A 14,234-nucleotide genomic window follows, 5' to 3' on the forward strand; every position below is an offset into this window, starting at 1 on the left:
AGGGGTATCCCACATTGAATGCGTTATTACAGGTGTGGTCTCATTAACATAGTAGAATAAATCCTACATTGTTTTTCTTCTGTGGCACTATGTTTTGGCTGCCCTGCAAATTCCCGCCAACTCATGCTACTTTCGTATTCTGACAAACTTGGTGTAATTTTTTCTCTATTTTCACCTCACGTGGTGTTTTTTTTAGCATACTATAACAATCCTGATTTCTCTTCCAGTATTTCAAAAGCACAGTTTTAAATGATAGCAGTAGTCAAAATATGAACAAGATCACTTTGTTGTCCTTTTGGTTTCATTGGTTTGGAACTATCTACATTTTAAAATAGGAAATATCCAATTAATCTCTTTTTTATACAACTCTTTACCATATGTCTGTATGATATGTATCTGCTTGTGAAAAATGTCCACTGATTATAATTTGAAAGTCCCCAAATACACAGTTCAATGAGGAAGTTTACTTTATGGATGGCAAATAAATTGACTTGACAGTTTTAAAGTAATGCGTATAAGATCGCTGAAAAGTATAATGAAAGCTTTGTAATGTCCATTCTTTCCACTATATTTTATAGCACATTTAAAAACTATTTATACAATGTTTTTTAATTTGAGGCATATATTCTCAGTACCACCTCCAACACCCATTAAAATGACTGTGCTGTTCATCTGATTTCTTTATTCTTCCACCAGCCCTCTCAAAAATAGTGGTCAGGACTAAGTAGATCTACTTGCAGACCTAGTAAATCCTAGAAATCTGACTTCCACTTCCATCCCTTTACTAACCTCCTTTTCAGAAGGCTGGGAAGCCTCAACTGCAGGTCCTGTTGGCATCCCAAGGCGAACATACTCCAAGCTGAATGCGCCAGCCCAGCCTCTCCCACCAGCCTCTCCCACCAGCTCCTCCTCTTGAATGAATTTTGTCAGTGGCACCACCTTCTTTGACTTTGAATTCATTCTTCACCTCTCTTTCTTACCTTTCATAGGCAAGAAGTCAAGAGGACAGGTTTATTTTGCATTGGCAGTGTCTCCTCCTCTATCCTTCCCTTTCTTTATCACGGCTACCTCCCCAGACCCAGTTCCACATTTACCTCTTCTGTCACCATCAGCCTCCCCCTCCTGTAGGCTCTTTTCTGCCAATCCATTAGACAGAGATGAGTTTTTCTTTCTCTAACGTACGGCTCTTCTCTCAGTTAAAAATCTCCAAGAGGGTCCAAACCTCTATTTAATAAAGTACAAACATCTTAATCCAGCTGTGACAACTGTCCAGAGCAGATGTGGCAGAGCAGAACCTTGCATCTTCCTTTCCTTTCCATGCACAGTACCTTGTATCTAGCACTTGATTGCTAGTTACTAAAAAAATAAAATTAGGTGCTTAAATGAAGGATGAACAAATACTCCAGTTGATAACCTGATTGCACTAGAGCAGAGGACATCCAGTGTGATGGGGACCCTCCTCCTGTGTGTTTAATTTGTGTGTTTCAATCTAACTCTTGTAGGATCCCCTTTGGGCAATTTGATATACCCTCTAAGCCCAAACTTATTCCCTGTTTTGTATTCTACATTTTACTCTTCTACATTAACAGGGATAAAGTGTTCTGTGCGTATCCAGGAGTTCAGGATCTGTGATGAACCATTCCAGCTTCATGATGGAATTTCCAAAGTAGCCTATGGGTTCAAAAAACAGAGAGATTGGGGCAAGATTTCAAGATGAAATGAGCTACTGCACACGTGAGACTCTTTAGGGAAGCCTTTGCACTGGTGCTTCTCCATTCTGCCTCGTCTGAATATTTGAGTGCTGAAAACACTGTAGCCTTCCTCTCATTACCCTTTAAGTAAGAGGCAGTCTAACTATAAGAATTGACCCTTTGTCCCCATGGGAGCCAGTGAAGAAGCTGTTTTAATTTTGAATGAAAAAAAAAACCCATAAACACTTAATATTTTTATTTTTTCCCAAATTGGCCTGATTGCCAAAAGAATTGTTCATAACTACCAGGACTAAAGCCACCCAGGACATCAATCCAGAGAAACTCAAGGGCCATGTGGCATTGCTTAGTGTTCATCCTGGGTGTCAGGATCTCAAATTCCTAAAACGCTCTTCTTTCATTGTCAAATCCTTCTCTCAGTCTTCCTATTCGAGGACCTGTTGTTTGGTGAATGGCCCCACTGACATGCTCCTTGTTGGAACTTTCTTCTCCTTTGGCTTCTGTGGGTCTGCCCTGGCCTCAGTCACCTCCACCCCTCTCATCACTCCTTCTTTATCCTTTCCTTGAATCCCCTCTGGCCACTTAAATGTGAATGTTCCTCGGCATCTGCTCTTAGCCTTCACGTGTGCTCACTCAGTGTAGGGAGGGACCGAGTTGAGCCAGGCAAAGTCCCTGTCCTGCAGGAAATTTCAGTCTAGAGCAGAAAATAGGGCATTTAAAAATAGTTATTACATGCGAGAGAAAATGTCAAGCTCCTTAAAAGAAACGTTGACAAACAGGCTATTTTAGTTCAGAGCAGAGAGTTTGTTTCCAGCTAAGGGAACGAGCAAGGTAGTATTTGGACCTGGCCTTAGATCATGAAGACTGTTTATGCCTAGGAATGTGTATAATTCAATACAACTAAAACAGAAGCCATTGTCTCTCCCTTTCAGCCTCCCCCAAAACAAGATACGCCTCTCCCTGTGTTCCCTTACCTATTCATGGCACCAGTGCCCTCCCAGCCACATAGAGGTAGAAATGAGTCCTTTTACTCCTTAGCCCTGTTCATCCAATCACGTACTCAGTCCCGTAGCTTCCATTTCTGAGATAAGTTTGGCTTTCTCCCCTCCTTTGTAGTTTTTTAAAATTCTAACTTAACCTGGGCCTCATTTACTCTATGCAGACTATCTATATAGCCATGCAATTGGTTTTCCCATTTCTAATGCCTCTCCCCACTTCTCCTATCAGATAGTTCACTTTACAACATGGTTCTCTTCACATTACTCCCTTAATTTGGGGAAGGGAAAAAAAAATCTTGAAATAGCTTTTAAAAGTGTTCACACTATTTTGCATGACTATGTAACAAAAAATAAGGCAAAGATCATCCAAGTATATCCAGGGTTAGAATTTTAGGAGTCTTGCAGTTTTTAAATGTATCATTCATTTTTATGTAATTCCTTCCACTGTTTCTCTAACTTGCTTACTCCACCCTTGTCAGAAACCCACCAAAGAACTTCAGATAAAAAATTTATTTTCGAGCTTCCCTGGTGGCGCAGTGGTTGAGAATCTGCCTGCCAATGCAGGGCACACGGGTTCGAGCCCTGGTCTGGGAAGATCCCACATGCCGCGGAGCAACTGGGCCCGTGAGCCACAACTACTGAGCCTGCGCGTCTGGAGCCCGTGCTCCGCAACAAGAGAGGCCGCGATAATGAGAGGCCCGCGCACCGCGATGAAGAGTGGCCCCCGCTTGCCGCAACTGGAGAAAGCCCTCGCACAGAAACGAAGACCCGACACAGCCATAAATAAATAAAAATAAATAAATAAAAATTTAAAAAAAAATTTATTTTCTTTTTTCAATAACAGTAAGATAAACATTGTCATAGAATAACTGATTTTATAAGCCTATAAATAGGTTTGATTGTAATCTTGCCCAAATTTCTCATTCTGTAGCTACAAAATGCTAGTTGCAGAGAGTTTAAGAGATTTGCTCATTAATTGTTGGGGAAAGGGAAGTGGTATACAGGTCTCAACTCTTCTCACACTGGTTGAATTTTCTGAGTACATAACGTTGTGTGCGTTGTTGTGACTGTGGATAACAAATTTTTAACAGGAACTCTAAATATAATTATTTTATAAAAATATGCAACTAATTAAGGAGTAACACAAATGCCAAGACTCACCCTGATTATGCCCCCTTTTTTTTCTAACTGCTTTTCAGATTTATTCTTTGTAGCACCTTATATTTGCTGGCTAAAACTGGAAACCTATAAAACAATTCTTTAGTATGGGTTTCCTGTTGCATAGAATTCAGAATATTATTACAAAGACAGAATGAATGAGATCCACTTACCATGGTTATCAAATTTCAGGAGTCAAGAGCACATGACCTACCCCCTTTAGTAATACTCCCTATAGAAGCTGGATGTCAATTCAAAGGCAAGTTATAACTGGCAATAAGAATTGCCAGTTATAACCATAAGTGTCGTGTGTGTACGTAACACTGTTTTTTAATTTAAATTTTATATTACTGTTAGAGTGAAGCAAGTCTTGTATTTACAGTTTTATTCTTAATATCAAAACAAAATTCAAAGATATTTATGTTTGAAAAGGTGAGTACTCTATCAATATTAATATTATGTTACTTTCTCAAAACAATGCTAATGCATTTTGAACACAACACTGTGATGCTTAACTTAAAAAGACTATCAAACTAAAAATGAAGCATAATGCAAGTACAACACACCAGGACTGCCCACGTAGGCTAAGGACACAATCAAGCACGGATTTAGGTACCCTTTGCCAACAACTGAAAGTATTTCATTTGTATTTTTAATATCAGAACATTTAAAAGTACGTTTGTTGGATATTTTGCCATAAAACTTCATACCCTATGACATATAACTTTTAAGACAATTACTTTTACACTATCATTTAAATTCTTGTTGAGGAAAATCTCAAACTTTAAGCTAATTTGGGGAGTCTACATATTTTGCGTCAATCTTCAGATGAATATGAAAAATTAACAGCAGTTTTCTATTTCTAAATAGCAAAGCTCACAGCTCATCAAGGCTTACACTCATTTCACAAATTAAACCCACAACGACATTGTTTATGCATTTAGTTCAATATGCAAACAATGCCTCATTGAGGGTTGTATTTCAAAACAAATAAAAACTTGCTTTAGTTACTTTTTCATTTCATTGTAACTTTGAAGTGTGTGCTTATATGAAACAGTCAGCTTCTCATGGCCATCACTGGTCTGTATACCATGAGTAACTAGCTGGATTAACTCCTAGTTTAACTTTACTGCTTGTTATGGAGTCTACAAATTGTGCCTTGGTGCCATTCTTGATCAAACATAAGCGACAATGTTTTTGTCTCTTCATTTTTTCGATCTGCATTTCACTTAGATCCCTCAAATCATTAAACAACAAATCTGTTATTTTAATGACATTAGCGTTTCTGTTAAAGTAGTAATGATGAATATTTTTTCACATTAAAACTAATATAGGATTATTCAACTCAGTACTTATGGAATTTTGTACTTTCATAGACTGTATACCAGTTTGAAAATTAGTGTCTGCAGCTTTCTTCTTGTTTTAAAAATTTATATATAACCTGATATTTGAGATGGCCTAACAAATAAAAGTTGACCCCAAATTCCAATTTTTCTTGATAACCCAGTATTATATATGAGTTCATCTACACTGTAAAAAAAACCTTTCTTGCAAAGATTTTTTCCTTGTTTAATATTCCTAAATTCTTCTTCATAACTTCATGACTTGATGGACCTCTACTAAAAGGCTTCTAGAATTTTCTTGTGAGGAAACTGAAGAGTTACAATTGTCTGATAAAATGAAGAAATGAATAGGCACAAACCTTGACTGCAATTTGCTTTTTTTTTTATGGAATATAGTCACCAAAACCATAATCTCATTCCAGGTGCAGATGAATCATAATTCTGAGCAAAGGTAGAACCACCATTTCTCTTACATTTCTAGTTAATTTCTAAAGAATGTCAAAAAGGTAACAAAATATTTTGTGATAGTCTCACCACAACTTAGAACAATTTCTTCAGAAAAAAATCTAATTATAATAGTTATCCCTCAGGCATTGTAACCTATAATTTAGAAGTCATCATCTCAAGGTATAGTTTGTGGTACTTTTTGCTAAAATCAATTGCATTGCAATCCACATCCTGAAATTCACCTTTCAAAAGCTGTTCATGCACCCATCCTTAAAACATGAATGTTTACTTGACATTTTACAAATTGGAATGGCTTAATGTCATCTAAAAGATTAGACAGTTAACTGAACATTTCTCCCTCTAAATCATCTTCAAAAATATTAATTGTCTATTCTCTATTTAGTATCCTGGTTGATACTAAAACTCATAAGTGCCTTTTTATCCTATTCTGTTTTCCAGCTGAAAGTCAGCTATTGTCTATGTCAAAACCAGACCTTTTATTTAAAATACATTTTTGCCACTATCTTACACCGTACACAAAAATTAACTCAAAATGGAATAAAACTTGAATGTAAGATCTGAAACCATAAAATTCGTAGAAGAAAACATAGATGGTAACTTCATTGACGCTGGTTTTAACAATGTTTTTGTGACTCTGATGCCAAAGGCAAGGAAAATAAAAGCAAAAATAAATAAATATGACTACATCAACCTAAAAAGCTTCTGTACAGTGAAGGAAACCATCATCATTTGAACCATGCCTTTCAAAATGAAAAGGCAACCTACTGAACGGGAGAAGATATTTGCAAATCATATATCCAATAAGGGGTTAAGATCCAAAATATATAAAGAACTTATACAAGTCAAAAACATCAAAAAAAACACCCTTATTAAAAAATGGGCAGAGGATCTGAATAGACATTTTTCCAAATAAGACATACAGATGACCAAAGGCACATGAACTGTGTTCAATATCACTAAATATCATGGAAATGCACATCAAAACCACAATGAGATACCACCTCACACCAGTTAGAATGGTTGCTATCAAAAAGAACAGAAATAACAAGTCCTGGTGAAGATATGGAGAAAAGGGAACCCTTGTGCACTCTTGGTGGGAATGTAAATTTGTGTAGTCACTGTGGAAAACAGTATGGAGATTCCTCAAAAAAAGAACTACCATATGACCCACATATTCCACTTCTGGGTGTTTATCCAAAGAACATGAAAACACTAATTTGAAAAGATATATGCACCCCTATGTTCATTGCAGTATTTTTTACAATAACCAAGACATAGAAACAACCTAAGCGTCCACTGATGGATGAATAATAAAGATGATGTGATATATGTATGTGTATATATATATATATATATATATATATATATATATAATGGAATATTACTCAGCCATAAAAAAGAATGAAATCCTGACATTTATGACAACATGGTTGGACTTTGAGAGCATTACACTAAGCAAGATGTCAGACAGAGAAAGACAAATACCATATGATCTTACACATGTGTAGAATCTAAAAATCAAAAACAAAAACAAAACCAACCAACAAACAAAATAAAACAAAAACAAACTCATAGGTACAGAGAACAGATTAGTAGTTATCAGAGGGGAAGGGAGTTGGAGGGTGGGTGAAATGGGTTAAGGGAGTCAACTGGATGGTGATGGATGGTAGATTTGTGGTGGTGACCACTCTGTAGTGTACATAGATGTTGAACTATAATGTTGTACACCTGAAACTTATATAATAAAATTATATATATATATATATATATATAATTTTTTATAAAGGGTTTAATTCCTAAAATAAATAAAAAGCAAAAGCAGTAGCAAAAAAAGAGTATGCTTTTTCCAAAATAGTTTGTATTTCAACATTTATTCAACATTCAAGACATTAATCTTACAACAATTTTACATGCTATTTATATGTTATTTTTGCTCATGTAATATGGAATTGAGATTCATCCGTCTACTACAGATTAGAGTGTCCTCTCTGAAAACTTTTGAGAAATTGAGAGTCCTATTGAAAATCTACCAGATATCAGGTGCCTTAATTGCTTGAATTTATAAATCATGCATTGTGTCCAACAATTGCACAGTTTCCTTTAAGCTCCTTTAAATCTTTCTAATCAATTCTATGTGGTCTTGGTAATTCATTCTTACGGGTAAACATCAAGGGAAAGAAGAGAAAAGGAGTTGGAGAAAAGGCTTCCTTTATACTTCCTAGGAAGTATAAAGGGAAGAAGATAGAGTTAGATAAAGGAGTTACATGTTGATTTTAGTTGCAGTCATAAAGATGTCACTTCCCACTCTCATCAAGAACCCTTTGAGTCATCCAAAATCCATAGTCTTAAGCACTATCTCAGGACTTGGCACATAGTAGCTATACAATAAATGTTTGTTACATAAATAAATTAATTCAATTTCAAATTTAGAGCTTGATACTAATGATATTTCCTTATGTTTCCCTAAAACCACCTTTCTTGAGTTTTCGAGCAGTCATGGCTGCAAGAGTTTTGACACTTCTGCATCACAAAAACAAGAAAATTGCTGTTATACCTCATTCTGAAAGGTAGTGTATCCTGGGGGGTTCTCTCTCTCTCTTTGGGATGTGTGGGGGGGGGGAGGGGGGCGGGTGTGTGTGTGTGTGTGTGTGTGTGTGTTGGGAGGGGTTATGTTCTTTAAAGCAAGTTTTAAGTTTAAGTAATATCTCTTAATTGATGTCACATAGATAATGAGAGAAAAGACCAGACTAATTACAGAATTCATACAGAATAATCAAAGTTTTAATGATACTTTCAGTTTCTCATTAAAACATCCTATTTTGAATGTGCTGATTTGGCAAAGAATGACCTTTTGGCTCTGAAAATTATTTTTCCTGTAATGCTAAATTAGTGTCAAGAAATTAATCCTCCCAGCACACTTATAGAAGCAATAATAGTATGAGTTGGTTAAGAGCTGCTTTGACAGGGTACTGTAAAGCCCTTTAGTCTTTAAAGAGCCCTGGCATTAGGTAACTTTAATTGTTGGTTTCAGATGTCAGTCTCCATCAGGAACACAGCTGGAGACTGATAGGTGTCGCTTGGGAATAAGCATTTTGTATTACTTTGAAGTCAATTGGACTGAACATGAAAATTTTATAGTTAGTGGCAGATTTCTTTTTAAGATATTTAAGTAAAGTATCCCTTAAACCAATTACATTAAAAACTATCCAGAATAAGAAACCTCAAAAGAAAATTCCCCTCAGTGGCAAAGTGTTAATCAAATGAACCGAGAAAACAGTTTTCCCAAACCCATAATTTCCATGCTTGGGGGTGCCCTCATTTGGATGCAGCCCTTTTTAACTCTTTCCATTTCGTTTCTGAGCATCTTCTCTTTTGAGTAGTTATTTTAAAAAGTTGCAGAAAAGATAGCACGCACAGGACAAGGGCAAATGTTATGATGGTCAGGTACGGCAGGGAGCACTTTGGGAATTTCATCTGTGCCCACCTGTGACTGATCCCTCATGTTTTCTTTGGAAAACGTGAGTCTCTCTGTCCTCGGAGTTGTCTCCTTCATACAGAGAGGGGCTTTGGACTGACTCATTTCCCCTCTGATGTGTGCAAGCAGACAACAGGAGTATTTTCCCTCAATGATTCGAATGCTTCCATTTTGTTTCCTACTAGAAGGATTATATATATCAGTTTTTAATTAATTCATGATTTATATACTTTTCATGAATCAAAATGAAAAGTAACCTAATATTAAAGTCCACGGATTCCAAATTAGCAGATGGGCGTCTACATGTGCTAAACCAAGTGCTGTTCTGACACGAGGCAATGAGTTGCTATTTGACAAAAAAAAAAGCAGAAAAAAGAAAACAAAAGAATAAATAATATGTAATATATAAATTGGTTGTCTTTAATGTTTTATCCAAAGTTATTCCCACCATGCTCTCAAGTTTTCCAGCTCTTGTTTGACTCCGACTTCAGTACCGATAACAGAGTATTAACATCAGACTAATCACTTCACACTTTATTCCCTCAGTTTTCTGACTCTTGGCATTCCCTAGCATGCCATTAGACAGCTTCTTCTATTCTTTGCTTGAATCACCAGAGAAACTCTTGTTCTGGACACTTCATGTACTGTATTTACTGGTTTACATGAAGAACAGAGTGATTCTGGGGGGGAGATGACTCTTTTATGGGAATATCTGCCACGGCAGAACGTTTGGGTTTTCCTCATCGTGCAGTTGTTGAACCAGCTGCAAACAAATGCATTTTCATTTCTTTAGATTTAAAGACACAGTGATTAAGTATATAAGTGAAAACTCCGTAAGAGTGGAAGCTGTCATAAACATTATGTAGTCACGGGGTTGAAAGAGTAAAATGTATTTTAAGGAGTATAACAGTCAGTGGGATAGGTAGTTCTTCCTAACAGCTGGTGATAACACTTTACAACGTCGGCATCACACTGCGTTTTATGCCCCTAAGTTTTCCCCTTTGACATGCAGACCAGAGATCATAGTGCAGGGAGAGCTACATGAGAAACCCAGAGCCTGGGTACCAGGTCCATTTGTGCCAACATATGTTGTCACGACACCTGTGTTCATTTCTCTAATCTGCAGTAAAAGGGGATCCAGTGCTTAGTGATTTATCTCTAAGGCCCACTCCAGCGTTAATATTGATTCTGCCACCTCCCTTTTTTAGAGTTGATTGTTTTCCAGCCAATGAATAAGCATTTAATTGTTGCCTAATATGTACCTAGGTTGGCTGAATCTCTTAGTAACTAAATAAATCTGTTTTCCAACTGAGGGCAGGTGTATAAATGGTAAGTAAATTAAACCAATAGTATAAGGGCTGCTCTACCCAGATTTCTGCAGGTTTTCTGTGAAGAGTAACTGAGGGTCAGGGAGCAACTGCATGCATGGAGCTGGCTGCTACGTTAGCATCAGAGGACTTGTGCTAATCCAGGATAATTACTTTCCAGGCCCAGCTTATCATAGGTGTGTGAATATGGCTGTTATTCAGATGGTGTCCCGTAACAACTTTCAAGTGATGGGAGATGGGCAAGATGTGAGGTATATTAGTAGACATATTTACATGTAGTAAAAAAAAGTATTGGGAAGGTTCAATTAAACCTACACAAATATACATATACATAAGTAGATGTGTGTAATCAAGGCTAGAATTGCCCACAAGGCTGTATAGTCATTGAAAGGTTGACTGATTTATCTATTAAGAAAATTAACTTTCTTCCAAGATGTCTCACCCACAGCTCTGTAGAGGATTTCCAACATTCCACCATTAAGAGATAATTCTTTTGAGTTAAACCAAGATTGCCTGTTCCCATGGACATTTCTTTGGCTAGGTGGTCCCATAATGTTTTTAAACTACCTTAGTGAGACTTTTCTTTTTCCAATGCCATAGCAAACTGGGTCACACTTTAAGAATGTATCACATAATGAAGATGTTTTGATATGGGCTAGGGAGATACGGTGTTTGAGTGGCCTGGGAAGCATAGGTCTGGGAGAAGTGTTACAGTGGAGATAAATGGGAACCAGAAGGTTTCAGGAGGGGACCTCTTACCCTAGGAAAAGAAAGTGAACAAAAAGGGAAGATAGGAAAATAATAAAAGATATACTTAGTCAACTTCCTCCTCTATGAGAGCCTGTTGCTTGCTTATGTTTACATTTTGGGTATTTTTTTAATTGAAGTATAGTTGACTTACAATATTATATTAGTTTCAGGTGTACAATAGAGTGATTTGATACTTTTATAGATTACACACCATACAAAGTGATTATAAAATACTAACTATAATCCTTGAGCTGTACCTTACATTCCTGTGACTTACTTATTTTATAACTGGTAGTGGGTATTTTTGATAAAATGTTGCTTCTGATTCTTTTGTCTGAGTACTTAAAGCATTTTATTTATATTTATACCACTTGGGAACTTGTGTAAGGCAAAGTTTTCTTGTTAATTCTGTTCACTTACCAATTAGGATAACCATGGGCAACTTGATTGATTTCTCTAAATCTAACATAGCAATAAAAAGTAACTTTTCCTAATTTCAGATTTTAGAAAGCTCATTGGGTAAAGGGCAGGTAGGTAAAGAAGAATCACTACCAAAATAGTAGCAAAGTTAAAAATCCTAGATGATTGTCATGTTAAAGATGTATGTAGTATTCTTTATGTAGTAAGGTATGTAGTAACATTAGCCAACTTTACTGTGTACTTACCCAATGCATTATGCAGATAATCTCCTTTAATCCTGACAACTCTAAAAGGTAGGTAACATTTTTAGCCCATTTTACAGATAAGAAAACGAAGACTTAGGTCAAGTCACTTAGTCAAGCTCACTTTGCTAAGCAGGAAGGACAGCAGAGATTCAAATCCAGGTTAATGAGATTCTGGAAATGAATTGTCCAACAATTCTGGGAGCTAGCTCACTATGGTCGTCAGGTATTGGTTGGTTCATAGGGAACATTAGGGAAAGGAAAACAAACAGACAAAAACCAAAACAAAAGATAATTATTTGCTGCGGCATTTATGGGATAATGCAAAAATACATAGGTTTATGGACGCAGAGTCTGAGATTAGATAAAGTCAGGCTGAGCTGAAATTGTCACTAACCAGCATTCCTGCAGCACCCTTGCAAGCAGACTGGTGGGCTCTCCCTCATACAAATTGAATTAGAGGTAATTGCCAAACCTAGGAGCTTACAGTAGACCTGTGACTAAGTAAGAACTTTCGGTAAAAAAATGGAAAAGCATAGCGGACAGAGTTAGTAATTTGGCGTTATTGTTATTCTCTGCATTGCTGCTTGAATTCTTTTACAAGGAGCACTGATGGGAACATTCCTCAAGCTGGTTCAAACGCTGTGGGCTAATTAATTCCGGGTGCCTTTCAGTGAAGCTGTGCTTTATGGCTATGGTGACCACACATGTAGGATCACATTACCTTAGTGGCATCACGTCTGAGAGACACAACAGCTAAGGCTAGAATGTTTATTCCATCCCACTCCAACTTGTTCTAGTTTTCTGCATTTTTTTTCCCCATCGGGGTTTTGATATTTGATATCAACTCAGCAGAATCTTGAGCTCAAACTGGATTTTTCTCAGCCCCAATTTAAGATGAAAAAATAACATGAATATGTAACTTGGATGGTAAATGTCATCCATTTTCTAAGGTAGGCTATTAGTTCAAATAGCCTATATGACTAAAGACAGGAGCTGTGTTCCTATGTTACCTAGAAGAACACTCAAGGGCCAAGACAAATGGAAATGATGCTGTGTCTAGACATCTTTCCCAGGCCTTCTATACCTTGCTTACCTCCACGTTCCCGTGATTAGAGTACAAATAGCATAACTTAAGTAAAGTACAAAATGGACAAAAGTTATGCCTTTGGAAGTTAGAATAGAGCAGACTCTTGGGGATGTAACACTTGGTAAAGGGTTTCTGGGCTGTTGGTAATGTTCTGTCTCTTGATCTGGGTGCTGATTACATGTGTGATCACCTTCATGAGTTATACACTTATGACTAATGCATTTTATCTGAATTTATGTTACTCTTTCACTAAAATCATTTTTAAAAAGGAGTGAGAGAAGAATTCTTTCATAATACATTAATCTGAGTATCACGTGAGGTTGTGTTTATTAGTTTACTCAGCAATCTTTTTGAAAAGCAGGCAGTAGAGTCTTGACAGGAAGGCACTCAGGTCAAGAAAGTTTTGATTTGGATGAGAAGAAGAACATCTGAAAGAGTTCTGAGCACAGGGCAGCTCACATTAGGCCCAGATGGAGGGCTATTGTGGGTACTGTTGGATCTAAGAGGCAGCTTGTGGATACCTTAAAGGATCTGGATCAGGACAAGTACAAGTGTGCAATGGAAGAGAGAAAAAGATGCTGGGATAGAACATGGAAAGCTGAAGGGTAGGACCTAAAACAAACTTCTCTTACTTCATAATTTGCCCAGGGCCAGACCTACTTGAAAATAATATTGATATTATTCCAAGTGACATAGAGTTTAATTAACTTTCCCTAATAATTAGAACGATATACCTTTTTCCTTGCAAGCCTTGGTGGTCTTATACAGCATTTTTTTCTTAGTTCTTCATTAGCAATTCACTAGGAGAGGGGCTGAAAATGGGGGAAAGAAGCTGGATTAAGTCCATACAGAATAGTCATTCTGCAGAAATTCCAGGTAGTGAAGGTTTACCAACAAGGCTATGTGACTTCATACAATGTGATTTTATACATGATTTTGCAACTCAAGGTAATTCCAATACTAAATACAAGGGCTTCAATTAATAATGTTATTCAGAAGATAATTTTATTTAAGGAAAATAATTTTCTACATGTATTCATTCACTTATTTCATAAATACTTGATGAATTACTGTCATCTGCTACTATTCAGTATTTCCTTTTAAACCTATAAGAATATGAACTATAGAAACAGTCCCAAGCATGAATGTCTCAAAGAATTTGAAATTATGACTAAAATACAAATTATACATTTTTGAATAAAAGAGATGGCATGCACCCAAATTAGAATTTTCTTTAGAAATCCTTCTGATGA

Source organism: Balaenoptera physalus (assembly GCF_965194825.1).
Source record: "Balaenoptera physalus genome assembly, chromosome: 9".
NCBI classification, from domain to species: domain Eukaryota; kingdom Metazoa; phylum Chordata; class Mammalia; order Artiodactyla; family Balaenopteridae; genus Balaenoptera; species Balaenoptera physalus.